Here is a 23099-nt window from a genome sequence, read left to right as displayed (position 1 = left end):
CCAGCTCTTGGGTCAGCTGGCAGTCACATCCTCTTGATGACCTCCCCCAAGAGCAGCAGAGCCCTAGAGAGAAAGCAACAATAACAGGACTCCCCCTCCCCAGTTTTATTGAGATATAACTGACATCCAACATTGCACACATTTCAGATATACAACATAATGATTTGATACATATTTATGTATGGTGAACTGATCACCACAACAAGTTTAGTTAACATCCATCACCTCACCTAGTTACCGTGTTTTTCCTTGTGATAAGAACTTTTAAGATTTACTCTCCTTGCAACTTTCAAATGTACAATACGGTATTAACTCTAGGCATCACTGTGTCCATTACATCCTCAGACCTAATTCAACTTAAACCGAGAAGTTTGGACTTTTTGACCAGCTTCACCCAACCCCAACCCCCAACCACAAATCTGATCTCTGTTTCTGTAAGTTTGGCTTTTTTTAGATTCCACGTATAAATCAGATCATACAGTATTTGTCTTTCTCTGTCTGATTTATTGCATTTGGCATGATAATACCAGGTTTATCGCCATTCTCATAAATACTGGAATGTGGCATGCACTTATCCGTGTTCCAGTATATTTAGACTGAATGATAGATAATTTCAGCATCCAGACTGTGAAAAAACATTGACTTTAAAGTATGGCACAAGATGGGACTCCAAAGTTGTGTGCTCTTCTCTGCTGTCCCACGTGGCTTTATGTGGTTGAACGTCCTGCACGAGAGGCTCTGGCAGTTGGATACGTGGCAATGACGGGAGGACTGCACCTGACGACACCTGGGATCAGGTGGCACAGTTTGCAGTGCAAACCCTCTTGAAGGTGACTATTGATTTCCGGCCAAATGGACAGGCAGGTCACTTAATAAACAGTAGGATTTTTTTGCTGAATTATCTTTAATTAAAAATATATCACACCTACCAATATAGCTTTAGTTTTTTTAAATAAAAATATTTTTAAATAGACTAGAAGTTACCTTCAGCTTCACTCATCTTCCCTCTCCCTCCACAATGTTCAGTTGAGCCTAGCAATTCAACTTCCAAGAATATCTTGGTGGTCAGTTATTTCTTTTCCATCCTGAGCCACCATTGCCTTCATTCATGTTCTAGCATGAATTCAGGAGGCCAAGCTTCTAATTAGGACCCCTGCTTCTAAGGTCTTCCTGACTTTATACCTCCCCACTCTGAACTCATTCAGTCATTCTCCTGCTTGAAAATCTTAATGGATAAATGAGTTACAAAGGGTTACGATAATACAAAGATGGGACGCTCTCTAGGGCGAGAAAGAAAGGCAGTCCTGCCACCCCTGGGCCTGAGGAAGTAAATAAGGGAACAGCAACCCAGAGTGAACTTGGGACTTTAGGACAGGCATGCTGGATTTTGATAGAGGAATATAGTCACTACTGGGCAGGGAGGGATCTGGGAAAATAAACACCCCAACCTGCCTCTACATGCCCTCTGCTCTCCTGCTGGAACCAGCCATTGCCAAACCCCGCCAAAAGCTGGAGGGCAAGCAGGGGGACTTGGTGATGCGGTCCACAGTGATTAGCTCCCTGGGGTCTGGAGCAGGTGGAGAGAGGATCTGGGGTGGAAGGGGCAGATGAAGGCAGATGAAGGCAGTTCAGCACAGTAGCTTTTCCTGAGTCCCCCGAGCTGAACTCATTTCGTCCTCATTGATAGTCCAGGAACGTTTTGTTCATACTTCAGCCCAGGCACCTGTGATACATTTGTGATTTGTTCCCATGTTTAGACGATAAGCTCCTTCATTTAAGCTCTGTCTTAATTGTCTTCATATCCTTAGTTCGTAGCTTTGTCTCACACACAGTGGTGCCCAATGAATGCTTGCTGAGTCATGAAGGACAGAAAGTGGCGTGCTCACTTATTTTCAGTGTCTATAATGAAAATAATGGCTGAAAGGAAATCCCATTCTCCCTACTGCATTTCATACACGGTACCTTTTGACAATGTCAGGTCAGCTTGAGTCAGGGAGAGGAGAAATGCAGAATGCAGAGATGGGTTTTGTTTAATTAGAGGAGGTCATGACAGTAAAAAAGCACTTTGTTAGATACAGTGCTATTCAGATATTACATAGTATTATTACGGAGTTAAAATAAGGAGGAACAAAAGAGAACCAACAGAGAGCAGTCAACGGGGAGGAGAAGACTGAATCCTTTGTTAGTCGCTTTTACCTGGAGAAAGTTAAAAGAGACAAACAAAAGTGCTTATTCAGCTAGGTCCAGTGACCAGATCAGGGTCACTGAGGACTATTTTCTCTTCTAATCCTGACTCATTTTGTAGTATTTGGTAAATCACTTAACCTTTCTGCGGTGCCAGTTTTTCCAATCCATTAGGTGACTATTATAGTACATTCTTCCTGCTGATGAGCAAGGATGTTTGGGAGATTCATTTGATAATTGTTGTAAAGCACTTTGAGTCCCTTAGAGAAAGCCAGGATCACAAGATTTATTGGAGATTATTAATTAGAAAGTCTTCCTGCATTAGTCAAGGCTCTGAGTCCTTTGTAGTTCATCTGCTTTTCTGTGGCTTTCCCAAATCCAGCCAAGTTTCCTTTACACAATTTCAAGGGTGCGATGATGTCCTATCCTGTGTCCCAAATGATGATGCTATAATCAAATTAACGCATTCAGGTAGATGTGAAAAATTAGAAAAGTTTGAGGATTTTGAGCCTGTCTTAAGGTGACTAGGGAAAACACTTAAGGTGGTTTGAGTGGAGAAAAGTTATCAGTGAGTGACCCAAATCAATCAGTTACATAACTGAAATGTTATGTCCTTTGGTACATGATGTATGACATACAACGCATGATGTTTCTGGCCTGCTAAGGGGAAAGAACAACTGGTTCCAGGACGACAGAATCTTCTTAGTTCTTATTTTTTGACATGTAAAGGTTTGAGTCTGTTTTGATGTTGGTGATCCAGTTTTACGGAATTTTCCACTAAAGGATAAAACCTTTACAGATAATATCAGCACCTCTTTATGGGATAACTAAGAGGCAGGGCCTCCTCCACAGGCTTTGGGAGAATGAGAAAATACGTGGTTCTTTGGAAATCTCAGTCTTATTTTATTTTTTCGGATTGAGGAGTAATAGAGGATATTGCCCTATTATGGCTTTTTGGAATTTTTTTTTTAATTTAAAAAATTCCAGAGCATATAAATATTTATCTCATGGCTTAAGCTTTCATGACTCTAAAGAGAAGTTTAAGATTGAATTGTACCTTTAGTCCTGCTCTGTCTCCCCTGAGAGCTGGCCTTATACCTTGGAGCAGTAGGTTTGCATATCGAAATGCCAGCCTGACCTAGCTGCCTGAAAGTCTGGAATGTCAGGCCCACAACAGAGTTCATTAATTTCTCACTGCAAGTTGGGAATTTCCTGTTACTCTCCTAAGTAATGCTAATTTCAGGTATACCCTTGCCACTAGGGAATTCTGGGTCCTCAGGGTTTTTAGCATCACCTGACATATGTATTATCATCATAGACTGGCATCATATACTGTCATTCTGTCCCTTTTGCAGAACTCATAGAAATGGTGGTCACATGAAGTAGGCAGGAGTCATACCAACTCAGTTCATGGTTACTGAAGCAACTATTAAGTCAACAGAGAAACTGCAGATACGTAAGATAACCATTTACATTTTCAATGATAGGATGCTAAATTTTCCTCAAGATTTTGGAGAGAGAATTAAAATACGACAAAGGACAGGGCCCACTGGGTCCCTCTCCCTTTGTGGTGAACACCTTATTTATTTCCTATCTAATTTTTATCTTTTTTTTAAATGAGTCACTGTTTTATTAATCTCATGTGTACACAGTGATTAAAAACTAGGCAAAATATTGTTTCCAACTCAAGGGCCCGAAGACCCACCTATAATCAATAGATAAAACTTGTTTAATGCTGAGGCATTGGAGGTATTAAGTTGTTGCCCTGGCTTTGACTTTTAAAAAAATAGTTTACAAATAAATGAGACAGGACAGGGTCTATGTGCTCCCTGTAAAATAATTCAAACAGGAATGTTTCAAAGTAATTGTCTTTCAGAGTCATACTTGCTTTTCCCCTCCCCTTGCCATGCTGCTGTCTTTGAAGCTCCAGTGCCCTTTTCCTGGGCTACGCCTGTAAGAAGCTTTTCAGAAACCTTTGCATACACACACATACCTGTATACACTGTGCATATGTATCCATTTAAAACAGTATACATATCCTATGTCATGTTTTCTGTATTAGTATATGTTTTTAATTTTGACAAAAAATGGATCTCACTCCATGTGCTATTCTGCAGTTCCTCTCTTGCACTTAATTATTATACGTTGTTGGCATATTTCCAGCTCACTACAATCCATCTACCACATTCATCCTAATAGCCGCAAAGTATTCCCTTGAGATGTGTCCTAATTTATCTAAACAATTCCCATTGGGCTGACATTTAAGTTGTTTCCAGTTTTTAGCTATTGCCCATATGATGCAATAAACATCTTTGTGCATTTTGTGGAGGGGAGGAGCATATGTGCAAGATAAATACCTAGAAATGGAATTTCTGGGCCAAGGCTATATGCATATGAACTTTGAGAAATTCTGCCAAATTGAAAAGGGCTGCATATGTTTACATTTTCACTAATACTGTGGGAAAGCTTTTTTTTTTTTTTAATCCAGGTCTTTACCGATTGGTAAACTAAGCCAAACCTCAGAGGGCTGGTCTAGCTTTGAAGACTGGCAAAGAAGAATGGGACTCTGATTAATATTGATTTTATTTCAGTTTACCCCTGAAAAGGCAAGCAAGCGGGGCAAAGGGATTCACTAGATCAGAGGTTCTCCAAGTGTCGTCCCTGGCCCAGGAGCATGGGCACCGCCTAGGAACTTGTTATAAATGCAGGTTCTCAGGCCCCACCCTAGGCCTCCTGAATCATAAATTCCCATGCCAAGGACCAGCAGTCTGAGTCTGAACAAGGCCTGCCTGTGATTCATCCGCTCACTGAAATTTGAGGACCACTGCTGTGGAGCTTGCCCAGAGCTCTCTTCATGGTGAACCTGGGATTCTCTGGTTCAGGCTGAAGGTGCCCCGGGCTGCATACTCTCTGCATCTCATACCGTCTGGGTGGAGAACGGGCCACGCTGGCACTCAGTGGAGTAATTACTTCCATAAACGGCAATTCCTGCTGCCCCATAGTTATAAAGCTCGGTGTCTGTCCTGCTTCTTACTGCATTAGGAGGCGTGCAGTGGACGTGGCCAAATGTTAACAAAATTTTGGCTTCCTGTCTATCTGAAAAATGGCACCTTACCCCTATTTAATATTAATTTCTTTAATTATAAGTGAAATGAGATGAGCATCTTTTCATTTTATGGGCCATTGCACTTTTTTCCACTTTACTGTTACCTTTTTATGTTCTTGGCCGTATTTTCTACTGACTGGTTGTCTCTTAATGAACTTGTAAGAGCAATTTTAATTTTAAAGAAATTTGTCTTTGTCATTGTGTTGCCAGTTTTTTTTCACCCAATTTGTCACTTGAACTCAGTAAATTTTTGCATCACAGATAGTTAAAGTTTTCATGCACATTAGTTTGTATTTTTCTGAATGTTGAATTTTATATAAGCTTAGGTGCATCTTCCCAACCCTAAGATAATTAAAAAATACTCACATCTTACTCTAAATTGTATGGTTTCATTTTCAGCATGTTCATCTTTGATGTAAACAGAACTTATTGTTACTTAAGGAGTAAAGTATACACGTAAGCATATTTCCCTAAAGCTTAAAAGTTATTCCAGTTTCATTTATTAATTTGTCTTATCTCCAATGATTTAAAGTAGCTTATTAATCATATTCAAAATCAGAATGTATACTTGGGGTTATGTTTGGTTTATTGCATTCATTGAGATTGCATTTAATTTGTAGCTCAATTTAGGGAAAAGAAAACTTTTAATATGAAGTTTTCCTAATCAAGAATAGAGCACATCTTTATACTTGCTCATTTTTTCTTTTTTCCTCAGGAGTTATTTAAATTTTTATGTATTTGTGAATTTCTAAATGTGATGTTTACCTGTTACAATTTGTTTTTACTAATCATTTACATGTAGGAAAGCTCAGTATCTTTGTGTATTGGTTTCCTAGCCAGTCATCTTACTGAATTCTCATATTATTTAAGTTCATTGTTGGAGGATTCCTCTGGGCTTTTTAAGGTTACAATGATCATCTACAAATAATATAAAGCATCCTACCTATGAGATTATATTTTTATTATAAAATGCATTTCATTGTAGAATATAACCTTCTTTCTAATTTCCTCCTTTTAAAAATATCACCTTTAATGAAGTAAATATATATGCAACAAATTTTGCCAACTTGTCTGAATTTTGACAAATGTATAGTGATATTTTGTGTAGTTACACAAAAACACAGTTTATAAGTTGCATTTTTGTATAGTTACACAAAAATATAGCTTACATTACAATTGTGTAATAAACACCACAATTATGATCTAAAACATATCTATCACTCCATAAAGTTCCCTCCTGGTCCTTTTTAGTCAATGGCCTTTCCCTGTGTTCCCCCCGGCAACCGCTAAATGGCTTTTGTCATCGTAGTTTTGTCCTTTCTAGAATTTTGTGTACATGGAGTCATAGAATATGCAGGGTTTTTTGTGTGTCTGGATTTTTTCACTTAGTATTCCATTACGTGGATATACAACAGTTTGTATATATTCACTAGTTGATGGACATTTAGGTTGCTTGCTATGTTTTGGTTATTAATGAAAAACATGGCTATGAACATTCAAATACATGTCTTTGGACATATGTTTCTCTTGGGTAAATAATTAGGAGTGAGATTGCTGAGTTGCATGGTAAGAGTATATTTCACTTAATAAGAAACTGCCAAACTTTTTTCACGTGGATGTACTATTTTGTATTTTCATCAGCGACATATGAGTGATTCAGGTGCTCCACATTCTCATTATCATTTGGTATTTTAAGTTAGGTGGCTTTTAAATTTGTTTTTGTTTCTGTTTTTAATTCTAATGAGTGTTTTGTGGTATATCAGTGTGTACGTGTAACGCAATTAACTTATGCTTCCCTAATGACTAATGATGGTGAGTATCTTTGCATATGCTCCCTTACCATTTATCAACCTGATTTGATGAAGTGTCTTTTCAAAAAATTTTCCCAGTTTTTAAATTGGATTCTTTGTCTTATTGAGTTGTAAGAGTTCTTTATATATTCTTAAAGCAAATCTTTTATCAGCTATATGATTTGTAGATATTTTATCCCAGTCTACAACTTGTCTTTTTATTTTCTTAACAGTGTCTTTTGAAGAGCAGACTTAATGTTTTTATTTTATTGAAGTATGTTTGATTTACAATATTAGTTTCAGGTTACAACATAGTGGTTCAATATTTTTATAATTACACTCCATTTAAAGTTATTACAGAATAATGGCTACATTTCCCTGTGCTGTACAATTTATCTTTGTAGCTTATTTACTTTATACATAGTAGTTTGTATCTCTTAATCCCATACCTTTATCTTGTCCCTCCTGTCCCTCTGCCACTGGTAACCACTATTTTGTTCTCGATATCTGTAAGTCTATTTCTGTTTTATTATATACATTTGGAAAACTTTTTAATTTTTAAAGTCCAAGTTATTAATTTTTTTGCTTTTATAGTGTGTGTTTTTATAGAAATCTAGTGTAACTAAAGGTAATAAAATTTTTCTCCTTTATTTTCTTCTAGAAGTTTTAAAGCTTTAATTCTTACAGGTTTGTGATCTAAGGTCTATGATCATTTTTTGAGTTAAATTTTGGATATAATGTAAAGATGAGGGTTGATGTTCTTTCTTTTGTTTTTGTATGTGAATATCCAAATTTCCAGCACTGTATGCAAAAAGAATACCTTTTTCACAGTGAAATACATTGGCCCCTTTATTGGTAATCAATGAACTATGTATGTGTAGGTTTGTTTCTGGACTCACTATTCTGTTCCATTGATTTATATGCCAATACCAAACTAACTTGATTACTACAGCTTTATACTAAATCTAAGTGTAAGCTTTATACTAAGTGGGAGTTTAAGACTTCAATTTTGTTTTTCTTTTTCAAAAGACTTCCAACTTTATTTTTCTTTTGGTTATTCTGGGTATTTTGAATTTCTATATAAATTTTAGAATCTGCATGTAATTTCTACAAAAGTCACTATTGGGATTTGGGAATTGTGTCAAATCTATAGATTAATTTGAGGATAACAGATATCTTATTTTACAAATTTACATTATCTAATTCCTGAGCACAGTATATCTCTCCATTTACCTAGTAGTCTTTAATTCCTGTCAGTAACTTTCAGTAGTCTTTTTTTGTTTTTAGGGTTTTTTAAAAATGAATATCTTTTTATTGGATTGAGGAGGTTTTATTTTATTCCTAGTTTGCTACAAGTGATTCTATCACAAATGGGTGTTGAAGTCTGTACATTTTTTTCCTGCATCTATTGAGATGATCATGTGGTTGTTCAATTTTAGTCTATTAATATATGATGATTCATATTTTTTCTAATGTTAGGCCTGACATTACAGCTAAAGAATTGCTAAAGGAATTTTTTCTTCAGACAGAGGGGAGAAATCAGAGGGAAATTTGGACCATCAGGAATAAATAATGTATTTTAACTCCGGATTTGAAAGATTAAGAAATTAGCATATTCATACTTTCTTCCATCTCTTTTTTCCACCATTGCCCATTTTTTCTTAGTTATATTCTTACTTGCACATTTCAATGTTTGTAAGTTCGCATAATTGTTCAGCTCTACTTCTATATTCTAATCAACTCAATGCAAATCACAAATACTTTTGTGCCATGAATTCTTCCTTTCTCAGTTATTTTCACTGTAGCTCTTGTTTGATGAGAATTTATCATCAAGTAGTGTTTTGTTCCACAAGAGGGGCTATCTGTAAACTTCTTGGCTCACAGTTTTTGGGATACTAAATGTTGCTGTGAAGAAATCTGAGTTCACTCTGATTTTCCTCCTTGGTAGGTGCATTACTTTTCTGATTGAATGCTTCTATAATTTTATTTTTATTCTTAAAGATAAGCAGCCTCCCCAGAAAATATTATATTGATTACTAGAATGAATTGCTTTTCTCTGGGACATGGTATGCCCTTTGGTCCTCACATTCAGGCCTCCCTTTACTTCAGAAATGTGTTCTACTTAAGATTTGAATATTATTTCCAGATTCATTTGCTTGACTCCCTTTTCTGGTCAAGCCCACGTTGGCTCTATTTGATCTCTCTCCATATATATCTTTCTAATTATCTTTGTCTCTTTGTTCTTTGCCATTTAAGTTTTGGGATTTTTATAAGTCTTTCTTCCATGTTCCAATTCTCTTTAAAAATAGCACCTTTTGTATTGTTTTTGTGTTTCTATTATCATTTTCATTTCTGTGGTGTTTGTAATGTTAATTTTGATATCTTTTGTAAACTCAGCCAGTTCACGTTTACCACTTTTATTATTTCCTTTTTAATTTCATATCCCTCCTCAGAATTCTTTTCAGTTAATTCTTGTCCCTCTTTAATTTCATTGGGAGTGTAGAGAATTATTTGTCTAAGTCTTTCCCCTCCCCGCCGCCATTTCCCCTGTGGTACTTCTTTTCATGTATATTCTAATTTTTTACCCCTTGATTTGAAAGAATTTTACAAGTGTTAAACAATAAGACCATTGCCAGTTGAGAGCATTCCCTAGATGGGAGAGTTAGAAATCTGGCATCAGGAATGGGGAGACTGGATTTAGATGGTGGGAGAGACCATCCACAGGGCGGAGCATCACTGTGTAAGGCAGGGGCTGACTCTAGGATGTGACTTCCTGGGCTGAAGGAAACAGAAGAAAGAGAGCCCTAGTTTGAAGAGAGGAACAAGGCTAGTCTATGTGGCAAGACCCTCACCTGGCTTGCCTGAAGAAGCTGACCCACACAAGGAAAGCTGTAGGGAGCCATGCTCACACCACCATCAGGTATACCTTTGTTTTATTTAAATGGCCGAGGTATTTTACCTTGGTTGAGTAAACATTTGTCATGACTGTAAAAACTTTCCTGAGTGTATCATTCCTGCTGGTCTCCACATATGGTCATTAAAAAAAGTCAAACAATAAAAAATATAGATAGTAAAAGTGAAAGTTAGCTTTTACTTCCTCTCAGTCCTTCACCCCATCCCTGTCAAATAAGTGACTACTGTGTAATGCTTTGCGTTGTCAATTTTTTGACCTTTTCCTGTGTATGCTTATACATAAGAATTTTGTTTTCACTAATGTATCTCAGTGATCTTTTTATGCTGTTACTTCCTTTTCTCCCACAAAATGACTTTCATAGCACTGTACACTATGACTATAATATTGATTCTTTAACCACCTACTGTTCTTGGCCACATACCTTAAAATGTTGCAGTGAATAGTTCTTTTTCCCCCCAGAATTCCTGAGGTGTGATTTACAAATCAAAATTGTATATATTTAAGATGTACAATGCGATCTTTGGTGTATGTAGACATTGTGAAATAATTACAGTCAAGCTAGTTAATGTATCCACCAGCTCATATAGTTCCCTTTTCTTGTGTGTGGTGAGAATACTTAAGACCTACCCTCTGCAAATTTCAAGTAAACAATACATTATTAACTACAGTCACCATGCTGTACATTAGATCTCTGGAACTTATTCATCTTATAACTGGAAGTTTATGCTGTTTGACCAACATCTCCCCACTTCCCTTATCCCCCAGCTCCTGGTAACCACCATTCAACTCTCTGTTTCTTTGAGTTTGATTTTTTTCAGATTCCACATTGAAGTGAGGTCATGCAATATTTGTCTTTCCCTGTCTGGCTTATTTCACTTAGCATAATGTCTTCCAGGTTTCAGTGAACAGTCCTCGGTGTGGATACTGTGAGTTACTTATCACATATACTCCTAGAAGGGGACTTTGTAGATATAAGAAAATACACAAATAAAATTTTGAAAAGTATCAAAAAATTGTACTTCAAAAAGTCTGTTCCAATTTACTGTTCCAAAGACTAGAGTCTGTTTCCCTATATTCACCCTTGTCAAAATGGAATATTATCCTGCTTTTTCATTTTTGACTGTAAGTTAAAAATATTAACTCATTATTTAAAAAATTTGCATATTTCAAATTACAATGGAGCTTCAGCATTTTATAAAAATACTCCGTAGACACATATTTCTTTGTGAATTCGTCTATTTTTAGTAAGCTTTTTTTCACTTTTTATTAATTTCTAGGGGCCATTTACATTGGTTATTAATACTTATCTATTACAAATGTTGAAAATATTTTCCCCCAGTTGGTATCTCATCTTTCAATTTTACAAGCTTTACATTATTCAAAATATTTGAGTTTTTATATAGCCAAATCTTTTAACTTTATGGCTTTTGTTGTCTTTGCTTATGAGAGAATTTCCCCCTTTAAGACATAAAGTTCTATATTTTTTCTAATACTTATATCATTTTTAATGCTTTTAATGTTTCATTGAGCTTAGTTTTTAATCTGTCTGTAAAAGATTAGCCCATTATTCCAACAGTATGTATTGAATTATTTTCTCTCCTGATCTGAAATATCACCTGCTTTATCTTTTCATATTGATCTCTTTATCTATTCTTGGACCAATGCCACGCTATTTTTCATATTTAGAATGGTTGTGTAAGGTCCCCCTCATCATTCTGTTTTTCCAGGTTTTACTATCTGTGTCATTTCATTTATTTTGTAAAACAGCCTTTTAGAATTCTGATTGGGAATTATATCAAATTCATATATAAACTTGGACAGATCTGATATTTTTAATATTGAGTCTTTCCATCCAGAACCTTGGTTACCCTTCTGTTAATTTAGAGCTTCTTTTTCTTTCTTCAGCAAAATTTTACAACATTCTCCATAAATGTATTACATATCTCTTCTTGGACTTAATTATAATATGTAATGTTTTTCTTTGCTATTATAATAGAATCTTTAAGTACATTCTAATTAGTTATTTTAGGTATAAAAAAAGCTACTATTAATTCTCATATGTTGATCATGTATTCACCTAACTAAATCCTTTGTCCTAAAAATTTATTAGTAGAATCTTTCAAGTATTCTAGATGGACACTCACATTGTTTGATAATAATAGTTGTTCTGGCTTTTTGCCCAATATTTATACTTAATTTTTTATTATAATAAAGTTTTTTTCCAGTAAAAACACATTTTTCCTGTAATAGGTATTTACTGAGTTCAGAGTGTCTCTTTTGTGGTGTTAACTTCCATAAATGCTTAGTGTTTCTTGTTTGCTCTTATTTATGGTTGAGGTTCTAGATGGAACAGTTCGTTGCTTTCGGGTGTATCTTCTCAGCCCAGATGAGCATCCCTGTTTGTCTGGCCACTGATGCAAACTCTAATTACCTCTGGTGTGTCTACAGGAGAAGAGGACCAAAGGGAGGCTGGGAAAGTGTGAAGGAGGTTGGACTTCTGGGAATGAGGCTGCTGGTACCTCCTGGCAGGAGGGAACTGTCCCTTTCTTCTGCTCAGTAGCCACCCTGATCATCTCACACGTCAGAGTTCTTAGGAGGGCCAGTCGTAGCTCTAAGCTGGGGACAAACGCAATAGACGGGGGAGTGCGAGCTGCTGCCTTATCTGTGCCACTCTTCAGTGAATTACCTCGTACACTGGCACACTGTCCTCCCTGCCTCCACTGCCTCTGACTGCGGCGTTATTCTGGAGTTCTCCAGGAAAGAGCGCCACTGGGGGATGTTTTATGTGTCTACCGAGAGTGGTTCCTTAGCTCTTCTGGGTTATTTTGCCAGTCTATTTTCTGTTGCTCTGTTACTTCTAGAAATCTCTTATTTTTCTAGCCTGCTGTTAAACCTTATTTCCAATGTGGTTATGAATTTGCTAACTTGATTTATGGAAGGAATTTCCATTTTGGATTGTATTTATGTTAGATCCTTTTGGATTAATTCTTATCCTTGATTAGGAGTGGTGCCATCCAGGCTGCTAATTTGCTTGAGAAGCACATGGAGAGGGGGTGGGAAGTGACTGGGAGCTGCGCCTGATTCAATATTGAAGATAATAAAAGAAATTTTCTTGCTCTAATAAGGCTCATTATATAACATATAGAAAATACAGAAAAAAAAAGGAAGAAAAACATTCATAATCCCATCATGACAATTACTGTTAATATTTAGACATACTAAACTTCAGTCTGTCTCTGGTGCATATTTTGACACTCTTATGATTATATTCTCTATAGCATTTTGTATTTATTTTTTAACCTATGTCTTAACATATGTTTCCTATATTATTAAGAACACTCAAGATTAAATCTTTACTTTAATAACATCATGGGATAGAATCAAATGGATCCTCCAAGGGTAATAGTTCTCTGTGTTGGGCCATTTGGGTTAATTTGGTATTTGGCTCTTTTATTTGTAAGAAGGAAATTGTGTTTATATATACTTATTATTTAATTTTTGAGATAAAATTTATAGTGAATGTACCGATCCTAAGAGAATAATTTGATGAGTTCTGATAAATGTTTACATTCAAGTACCCTTAATCCCAACCAGGTATAGAATATTTACTTGACTCATTTTAATAATGCAGTGATGATTGCCTATAAGAAGCTTCCCTATATTTGGATAATTTACTTAGATTCTGCTCCTGGAAGTGAAATAATGTGGCCTTATTTTATGAAAATTTTAATGGACATTTACCCAAATGCTTTCCAAAAGGTGGGTTCATATCCGTTCCCACCTGGCCGTGGAGGGTGCCAACATTATTCAGCACTTTCTCTGCGATTCCTTTGACACGTTTCGATGAGCCCCCAGCAGGAGAGCTCCACCGTTTCTTTCTGAAAATAAATTGTGACTCTATCATGATACTACCCACTCCCGTCCGATCATGGCTCTGTGTGCATATGTGTGCATATATATGTATAAAAAATTGCTATTTCTGCTTCCAGTGGCTTTATGACACTCCACACGGGCAACCCTCCTTGTCGCCTGGCAGTGGTTATCAGTGTCACCACTTCTTCATGCCAGCGTCTTCCTGATGGAGCCAGGTCTCAGCTCTTCTCTCTTCTTGCAAAGAGACACGGTGCTTCTAATCACGTAGGCTCTGAAACTCATCAGCCCCGGTTAACTTTGCTCTTGCTCCAGCTGACGCCAGCTCCTGTCCATTCTGCTTTCTGACCCCTTTGCCTCCTTCCATTTCCATTCTCACGGCCTTGTGTTGACCCTTCACAACCACTTATTAAGCAGTTGCAGTCAGTTCCTTTCTCTCTAACAAAACTGTCTGAGACATGGCTGCCCAATCAGTCATCCCAAAGCGCTTGACAATGCTGCACCACTGCTCAAAATATCTTCAAGAGTCTCCACTCAAAATCTTCTCCTGGCATTTCAGGCCTTCCACAGTCTTCCAGCTTTATTTCGCTCTATTTTTTTTTTCGTGATGTCTGTATTCCAGCCAGACTAAACCAGTTGTTATCCTCACACAACTTTTTTTTTATTGTTCTCTGCTTTATTCAAGTTCTTGCCTTTTCTGGAGTGCTTTTTATTCCTCCATGATTTAAATATCCAAATTTCATCTTTCCATCTTTCCTTCAAAATCCAGTTTAAATGTCATTTCCAGTTTAAATGTCATTTCTTTCACACTATTTTTTCTGTTAATCCCCATAAAAATACTCTCTCCTTTCTGAATCATTATAGTACTTTATTATTACATTTCTGTTTTATGAATTGTTTTCAATCTGGAATTATAACAATTCATTGACTGTATTAATATTTTTATTTTGATAGAAATTTCCTTAAGGGCAAGTTTCAGGGTTTTAAAATTTTCATATATGTTTTCAATGCCTTGTGCAATAACAGAAGCTCAGGAGATAAATGTTAACTTTTCCAGGTTTGCTGAGGTGTAACTGACAAATGAAATTATAATATATTTAAAGTATACAATATGGTGATTTGATATACTATTGGAGGAGATCATCTAGAGGGTATGACAGCTGGTTTACCTGTGAGCTGGACCTGGCAATCAGAGGCTCCTTACCTCCTCCCTGAGTCTTTGGAAGGTACATCCATCTACTGTTCCCACAGTAGGAATCGTTCTCAAGGGCAGCCTTGAGAAAGCAAGGTGTTGAGACCATCTGGACTGTGTATGTGACTGAACCCCATTAAGGCCTCTGTGTAAACTTTTAAGATTCTGGCTAGAGGGTGTGGAGATATGTTCTTCTTGTAGCCGCCCAAGACAAGTCTTGTATGTAAGTACTCTTACTTGTTAAAACTGCCACCTGCTAATCTGGGAGCGGTCTCCCTCTTTCTTTGGTCTCTCTTTGCCCTCTGTGTATTGATGAGTGGGGGAGCTCTAAGTTTGGGAACCAACATATACATATGCATTGTGAGAGGGTTCCCACCATTGAGTTAACTAACTCATCCGTCACCTTGCATTTTTACCTTTTTTGAGGGGTGAGAATACTTAAGTACCTAGGTTTTACGCTCAGCTAATTTCTTTTTTTTTTTTTTAACAATTTTTTTATTGAGTTATAGTCATTTTACAATGTTGTGTCAATTTCCAGTGTAGAACACAATTTTTCAGTTATACATGAACATACATATATTCATTGTCACATTTTTTTTCGCTGTGAGCTACCATAAGATCTTGTATATATTTCCTTGTGATATACAGTATAATCTTGTTTATCTGTTCTACATTTTGAAATCCCAATCTGTCCCTTCCCACTCCCCGCCCCCTTGGCAACCACAAGTTTGTATTCTGTGTCTATGAGTCTGTTTCTGTTTTGTATTTATCAATTTTTTTTTTTAGATTCCACACATGAGCGATCTCATATGGTATTTTTCTTTCTCTTTCTGGCATACTTCACTTAGAATGACATTCTCCAGGAACATCCATGTTGCTGCACATGGTGTTATGTTGTCGGTTTTTATGGCTGAATAGTATTCCATTGTGTAAATATACCACATCTTCTTTATCCATTTCAGCTAATTTCAATTACACAAAATAGTATTATTAACTATAGTCATCATGTTGTATATTAGATACTCAGACCTTATCATATAACTGAAAGTTTGTACCCTTTTACCAGCCTCTCCCTATTTCCCCTACACCCCAGCCCCTGGCAACCACCTTTCTACTCTGCTTCTGTGAGTTCAACTGTTTTTTTTTTTTAGATTCCAAATAAAAGTGACAACATATGGTATTTGTCTTTCTCTGTCTGGCTTATTTCACTTAGCATAATGCCTTCCAGATTCATTCATGTTGTTGCAAGTGTTTTCTTTTTAAGGCTGAATAGTATTCCATTGTGTCTATATCTGTATCTATATCTGTATCTATCACATTTTCTTTATCTGTTCATCTGTCAAAGGATGCTTAAATTGTTTCCATAATTTATCTATTGTGAAAAATGCCACAATGAACATAGGAAAACAGATATCTCTTTGAGATGGTGATTTCTGTTTCCTTTGGATATTCAGAAACACCTTAATAATATTGCAGCTTTAGTTCCAGACCACCAAAATAAAGTGAACATCACAATAAAGATAGTTAACGTGAATTTTTTGGTGTTCCAGTGCATATAAGAGTTATGTTACATTATACTGTAACCTGTTAAGTGTGTGATAGCATTATGTCTAAAAAATGTACATACCTTAATTAAAAACTACTTTATTGCTAAAAATATGCTAACCATCATCTGAGCTTTCTGCAAGCTATAGTAGTGACATCAAAGATAGCTGATCACAGATCATCATAACAAATAAAACAATGATGAAAAAGCTTGAACTACTGAAGGAATTACCAACGTGTGACACAGACACGGAATGAGCCAATGCTGTTGGGGAAATGGCACCAACAGACTTGCTGGATGCAAGATTGCCACAAACCTTCAGTTTGTGAAAAACACAGCATCTGGGAGGCACAGTGAAGAGAAGTGCAATGAAACGAGGTCTGCGTGTATACCCAGGAGTGGGGTTACTGGGTCACATGGCAGACCTGCTTTTAACTTGTTGAGAAATGTCCATGCTGTTTTCCGTAGTGGCTGCACCAATTTACACTCCCACCGTGTGTGCTCAAGAGTCCCCTTTCTGTACCTTCTCATCAACACTTGTTCTTTCTTGTCTGTTTGATAACAGAAATCCTAACAGGTGTGAGGTGATATCTTACTGTGGTTTTGATTTGCATTTCCCTGGGGCAGGCTGGACCCTCAGGCAGGAACTGGGAAAGGGAGCTGGCAGTCTCCTTCCTGGGAGAAACTGGGAGATGGGCACTTTTGCCTGCTCCCTTCCCACTGAGTCCGGGTGTAGAGCTGCAGGGTGTGTGTGTGTGTGTGTGTGTGTGTGTGTGTGTGTGTGTGTGCGCGCGCGCTCCGGCACCTGTTGAACAACTGCTGTAGTCCTGTGGGACTTGTGAATGCCAACCCTGTTGGCCATCAGAGCTGGGTCATTTTGAGGCTTTAGGTGGCAGCTGTAAAAGTTGGAGCACTAGGTATGTGGACATAGACCTTCCAGGCAGATACTGGACACTTGTTTTTATTGTTGTGATGAGCCAGAGCGGGGAGGCAGGAAGTACCCACCAGCTCATTCGGGCTCTGGGGAGGATCGAAATGCGTACTCATTAGAAGCCAGACTCTCCAGCAGCAGCTTGTAAAGTAAGCAAACGCTCTCTCCGCACTGCGTTGAGTTCACATGTGCTCGGTTAACAACCTTTTCTTTGTTTGCTACAGTCCTGTGGGACTTGTGAACAGAAGCCCCACTGGCTATCATAGCTAAGGACTTGGGGGCAGTCTCTCTGGGGGAGTCTTAAAGGTTGGGGAGCCGGATGTGGGGTCCAAACCCCTCTTTCTTCAGGGAGATGCTGGGAGTTTGGAGGATTGTGTGTTGCTGTGCCGGGCAAATGATGGCACGAATGTGTATCAGCCTTTCCTATCTCTTTTGATGGATTTTCTCAGTCATCTGATGTGTAGCAGGCCCTTGTCTAGTTCCTGAATCTCTTAGAGGGAATCGCTCTGTGTGTCGCTGTACATTTGGTGCATCTGTGGGAGAAGGGAAAATCAGGCACCTCCTAGGTCACCACCTGGGTCTGGAATAGTAAATAAATGTTTGAACAAGTGAGCCATAGTGGGGAGAGGAATTAGGATTTGGACCAAAAGATGTAACTTATTTAAATTTATCAGGAAATCAACATCAATCTAGCATTTGTCCTTTTAGGAAAGGAGTTACCATTTGAGACAAATAGCAAGCTGTTTAAGAAGTTCACACTGTGGGATATTCCGGTTTGACTTCCAAATCACCTCTGGGCCAAGACAGTAGGGATGGTTTAGAGCTCAAAATAGAAACACATGGGTCAGTGGAGAGGTATATCTTCTAGAATTGCTGCAAACATACAGGAAAATGGAACTAGCATCAGCCTGTCGTATTTCAGCCTAAAGGCAAACTTTCTGTTGCTTTAACCTCTATTGACCTAGGATAGCCATATTATGTAAATATTTATTAAAATATCTTAGAGCTCTATCTCTTCATCTGCTAATATGGTAGATATTAAGGGTAGGGTCCCTGTTCAACCCTGGTCTAATATTTACTAAACTTAGTTGTGTGTGTGTGTGTATATACTTAGAATCTTATATAATCATCTCCACAACACTTTTAATGTAGTTTTTGTTTATTTATTTATAAGCTTCCTCCTTATTCCCTTCCACAATCAGAATTAAAATATACAAAGCTCTCACTGCGCGAGATTCGACCATTATGTTACTAGCTTTTCTCTGATGTTGTTCCAGTATGTCAACACCCTATAGTAGACTGGCATTGTTTTGCTACCCTACTTACTATCAAAGAAATGAAACAAATGCCCCACCCACCTCGCCCAAGCAAATAATCTAACTCATTACTCCTCAATAGCGTTTCCAAGGTGGAAATTTTATTAATTTTAAGAGCTGGAGCATAAAGGGGAGATGCACTGGGTATACATCGGGGGGACGGTGGAGGTGTGCAGCTGCTCCCATCTTCTGCTCAACCCTCCCTCTCCACCTGCACCATCCATCTGAATAAATTAGCCTCCCCGAGAGGGACGTGACAGCAAAGAGCACACCTGCAGTGTAGTGTCACTGCACCGCTTGGTGATGGGTTGCTAGGGGAGCAGGTTTTAGAAACCAGGGGAGGAGAATTGTCAAGGCTTGGCTCCCTGTGAAATCCGCCTGTCAGAACAGATGATGCATTTGGATATAACACGCTCTGAGGATCTGCTTCTGGCACTTCTTCTTCCCCGTTTTCAAGGCTTTCGGAATTTTGCTGCAACTCATCCTTTTAAGAGGTTTTCTCTCACACGTTTCTGCACTGAACATTCATCCTGAGCGGGGAGAGCTTATGTCAAAGTGTCTGCTCAGGACTGATTCGTTTAGAACCAGGCCAGTTTGGACAGCCAGCCTCTCTAGAACCTTCCCTCACTAGTTTTGAGGACTACATCCTATGTTCCTCAGTTTGTCTGACATTAGAAGAGGATTTGGCCTTGTTAGACAAGCTTGGGTCAGGCTAGCTCCGAGGACACTTAGCTGTTTCTGGGAGTGGCCTGTGGAATCACGTGAATTTTGAAGGTACAGAGAAGGCAAGGAAATGAGATGTGAATGAGACCGTGATGTACTGTCCATGGAACTACCTGGTCTCCTAGAATCTCGGGGGCCTTTTTGTTTTGAAGAGTGAGTGAGCAAGTGAAATATTCATCCAGAAGGCTTCATTTGCCGACGCCATCGTACTGACTTACAGTGTATATTGCTTCTAACCTTTAATCTTCACCATTTGAGGAAGTAAATATTATTATCTATTTTATAGGTGATGCACCCTAAGGTCAGGGAATTCACACACGCGATGAGTGATAAGGTATGGCATCTGAATGAAATCTGGAGCCCTCACTCTGGTCAATAGGTGTTTTTTAGTATCTAATTTACTAAGCAGAAAAAAAAAAATCTACCTATAAAGCACCTGGCCTTGCCTTCTCTGAAACAGTGGATAGCAAGGAAGCAGGGTGGAGGTGGTTGGCGACAGAATTTGTGCATACAGAAGAAGAGAATATCTTTTTACATCTGGAGTCTCTGATGTAAATAGAGCCGCTTCTTTGATTTTATTTCATACCTAAATGACACTAGTGAGTGGAATAAATGTCCTAATCCAAGATCTTATCTCCAATTCCCTGTGGTAAGCTCTAAAACAAAGAGAACTTACGTTTTGCCTTAATAGACTGTGCTATGTATGTACCCAGAGACAGCAAAAGTCCAATTAAAAGAGTATTGATTGCTTATAAATTAGTGCCATCCATTCAGAATCAGTGGTCACTGGACTTCTTTCAATGATTTTTATTCTGAGCGCTCTTGGCCCTTATACTGTGCTTATTAAATGTTCCACTGTAATTGTATGCCCAATTAATATGGATGATTCCTTCACTATTAATATATAGTTTTCGGATTTTAGTCTAGTTAGCACTATTAGTCATTGCAGATGAAAGTCAGTGGAATCTTACAAACTTGAATGCTTTCCCTTACCTGCTTTCAGAGGTAGTTTTTACGTGCCCTCATTCCTTTCAGCCCAGAGCAGGTAAACATCTTCTGTTAAGCTGAACAGAAAAAAACAGAAATTCTCTGGAATATCAACACAACAGAACAAAAACCCCAAACCAGGAAAGTAAAACAACATAAACTCTATCATAGGGAAGTTATGACTGGATGAATGGAGGATATAATTTCATCGCCTGTGAGGCAAAACCATGACCAAATGTGCCCTGGGATACGGGTTACTGTACCTCTGTGAGGGGCTCTCCTGGAGCGTCATGCTAATTAAATCTGAAAGGGGGGCATCTTGGGAAGCGACCAGGTGTCAGGCTGAAGTCTGGCAGTGGAGTGAGAAGAGTTGGGTAAGCTCAGGGAACACATTTCAGAAGACAGATGTGATCACTGTGTGAGGTTGGGAGAAATTGATCTTCCAGTTCAGTAGCTGTCCCAGGACTGTGACAGAACCTGTGGCCCATCAAAGTATTTTTGTGACTCAGTCTAATTCTTCAGGCTCCAAGGATTTCATCCCACTTCTTCTCATTGGTGTCACAGCTAAAGTCCATTAAGGACAAGCAATCAAGCAGATTCTGCCTACTTTGGCACTTCTATTCTGAAGAGAATTGTGTATTTATTTAAGTAATGTCTGCTTTCTGCATTAAGAGGCTCCCCGATGGCTGGATAGATGGCAGAACTCTAGGAGAGAAGTAGATCCAGCGGAGTCATTCCTAAGGGACCAGGAGGCTCAGGATTTAATCCCAGATCTGTCACGGATTGGCTGCAGGGTGTTTAACTTCTTTGCGTTTGTTTGTTTTTCTATAAATAAAGTTGTACCAAATAGCTATATCCCTTCCAGATCTAAAATTTGTTCTACTAGATCTAGAACAATGCCCTCCAACTGTTTCGCTCTTATACTGCCTAAAAGAATTTTAAAAAGATGTGTACCCCCCATATTTTTCAGTCCACGTGTCATGAGTTTAGTTACAAAGGATGTAGTTTCCAACATATTCTATGTTGCATGAGGATTTTTAATGTATTTTTATCAAAACTGTGGACCTATGGATTTAACTTATTCAGTTTATGGTACATGTTGCCACCTCATCTAATTAACAAAGCCAGTTCTTATTGTCAAATCATTCAACCAAATCAGACTTATTTTTCATTAGAAGCATCTGAGTTTATTTTTTCATTTAAATACATTTATTAACATACATCCTGGTGACAGCCATCTCATTTTAGAATACTAATTCTTTTTTGTTTAATACTTTAATTATTTTGTTTTTTTAAATTGAAGTATAGTCAGTTACAGTGTGTCAATTTCTGGTGTACAGCACAATGTCCCAGTCATGCATATATATATATATATTGTTGACTGAAATAAACGCGCAGCCTAAAAGTTGAGAGTTATGTTTTATTTGGCGGGAGGACTCGAGCCGGGATGACAGCCTCAAGATCACTCCGAGGAACTGCTCTGAAGAGGTAGGGGAGGAGCTAGGATATATAGGCGCTTTACAACAAAGACCAGGTAGTTGGAACAATAAAAGATTACTTGTTATCTAAAGAAAACCAGGCATCTCAAGTTAAAGAATTTAGTGCTTTTCTATGTATGGGAGGAAGCAAACATTTGGGCTCATTGAATTCATTCCTTTGACAAGCACCTAGCTCTCTAGGGCCAGTATCCTGTCCTTTCTTATTCTGAGTCCGCACAGAGTGCACCATTGTGAGTGGCTGCAGAGGCTGGGCTGCAGGCCTGTCCCCACTGGGGGGTGGCGGCAGCCGCGGATGACTTGGTTTCAGCATTCTTTGTTTACTGATATGGTTGCAGTGTTTTCACTCACATTGCAGTATTTTCGTTCACTATATGTATATATATATATACACACACACATACACACACACATACATATATTCGTTTTCCTATTCTTTTTCATTAAAGGTTATATTGCAAAATATTGAATATAGTTCCCTGTGCTGTACAGAAGTAATTTGTTGTTTTTTTAAATCTGTTTATATATAGTGGCTAACATTTGCAAATCTCAAACTCCCAAATTTATCCCTTCCCACCCCCTTCCCCCCAGTAACCATAGGATTGTTTACTATGTCTGCGAGTCTGTTTCTGTTTTGTAGATGAGTTCATTAGTGTCCTCTTTTTCTCTTTTTTTAGCTTCCACATATGAATGATATTGTATGGTATTCTTCTCTCACGCTGGCTTACTTCACTTAGAATGACTATCTCTAGGTACATCCATGTTGCTGCAAATGGCATTATTTTATTCTTTTTTTTTTTTTTACGGCTGAGTAGTATAGAACACTAATTCTAAGATAATTAAATAGATACTCAGAACACTAGTTAGCTAGCTAGCTAAAGAAGGGCACGTTGCCCTGAGTATTTCTTCATTTGCATGTAAAAGACTGACCCTCAAGAGCAATATGGCCTCCAAGTGTTCTTTTGTTTGGTGTCAGGCAAGCTAGTAAACTATGGGGCAAGATATCATGATAGGTCTCAGAGTGAGTGAGAGTACGCCTTTCTT

General features: G+C 37.9%; 1 protein-coding gene across 32 annotated transcripts in view; it reads left to right on the top strand.

Annotated features, from left to right (window-relative positions):
- Nucleotides 1–23099, top strand: part of LOC105070277 (uncharacterized) — a 246329-nt gene that overhangs the window by 51109 nt on the left and 172121 nt on the right. For 5 of the 32 annotated variants that reach the window (XM_074361170.1, XM_074361102.1, XM_074361031.1 and 2 more), the window contains one exon: nt 12443–16222. The exons of the other annotated variants lie outside the window; for them this stretch is intronic. The gene's annotated coding sequence lies outside the window, so the exon portion shown is untranslated. Of the gene's footprint in view, nt 1–12442; nt 16223–23099 lie in introns of those variants that run through there. 32 annotated transcript variants of the gene reach the window in all.

This window comes from Camelus bactrianus, chromosome 1, assembly GCF_048773025.1.
Source record: "Camelus bactrianus isolate YW-2024 breed Bactrian camel chromosome 1, ASM4877302v1, whole genome shotgun sequence".
Lineage (NCBI taxonomy): Eukaryota > Metazoa > Chordata > Mammalia > Artiodactyla > Camelidae > Camelus > Camelus bactrianus.
This window is presented reverse-complemented; position numbering and strand designations above follow the sequence as displayed.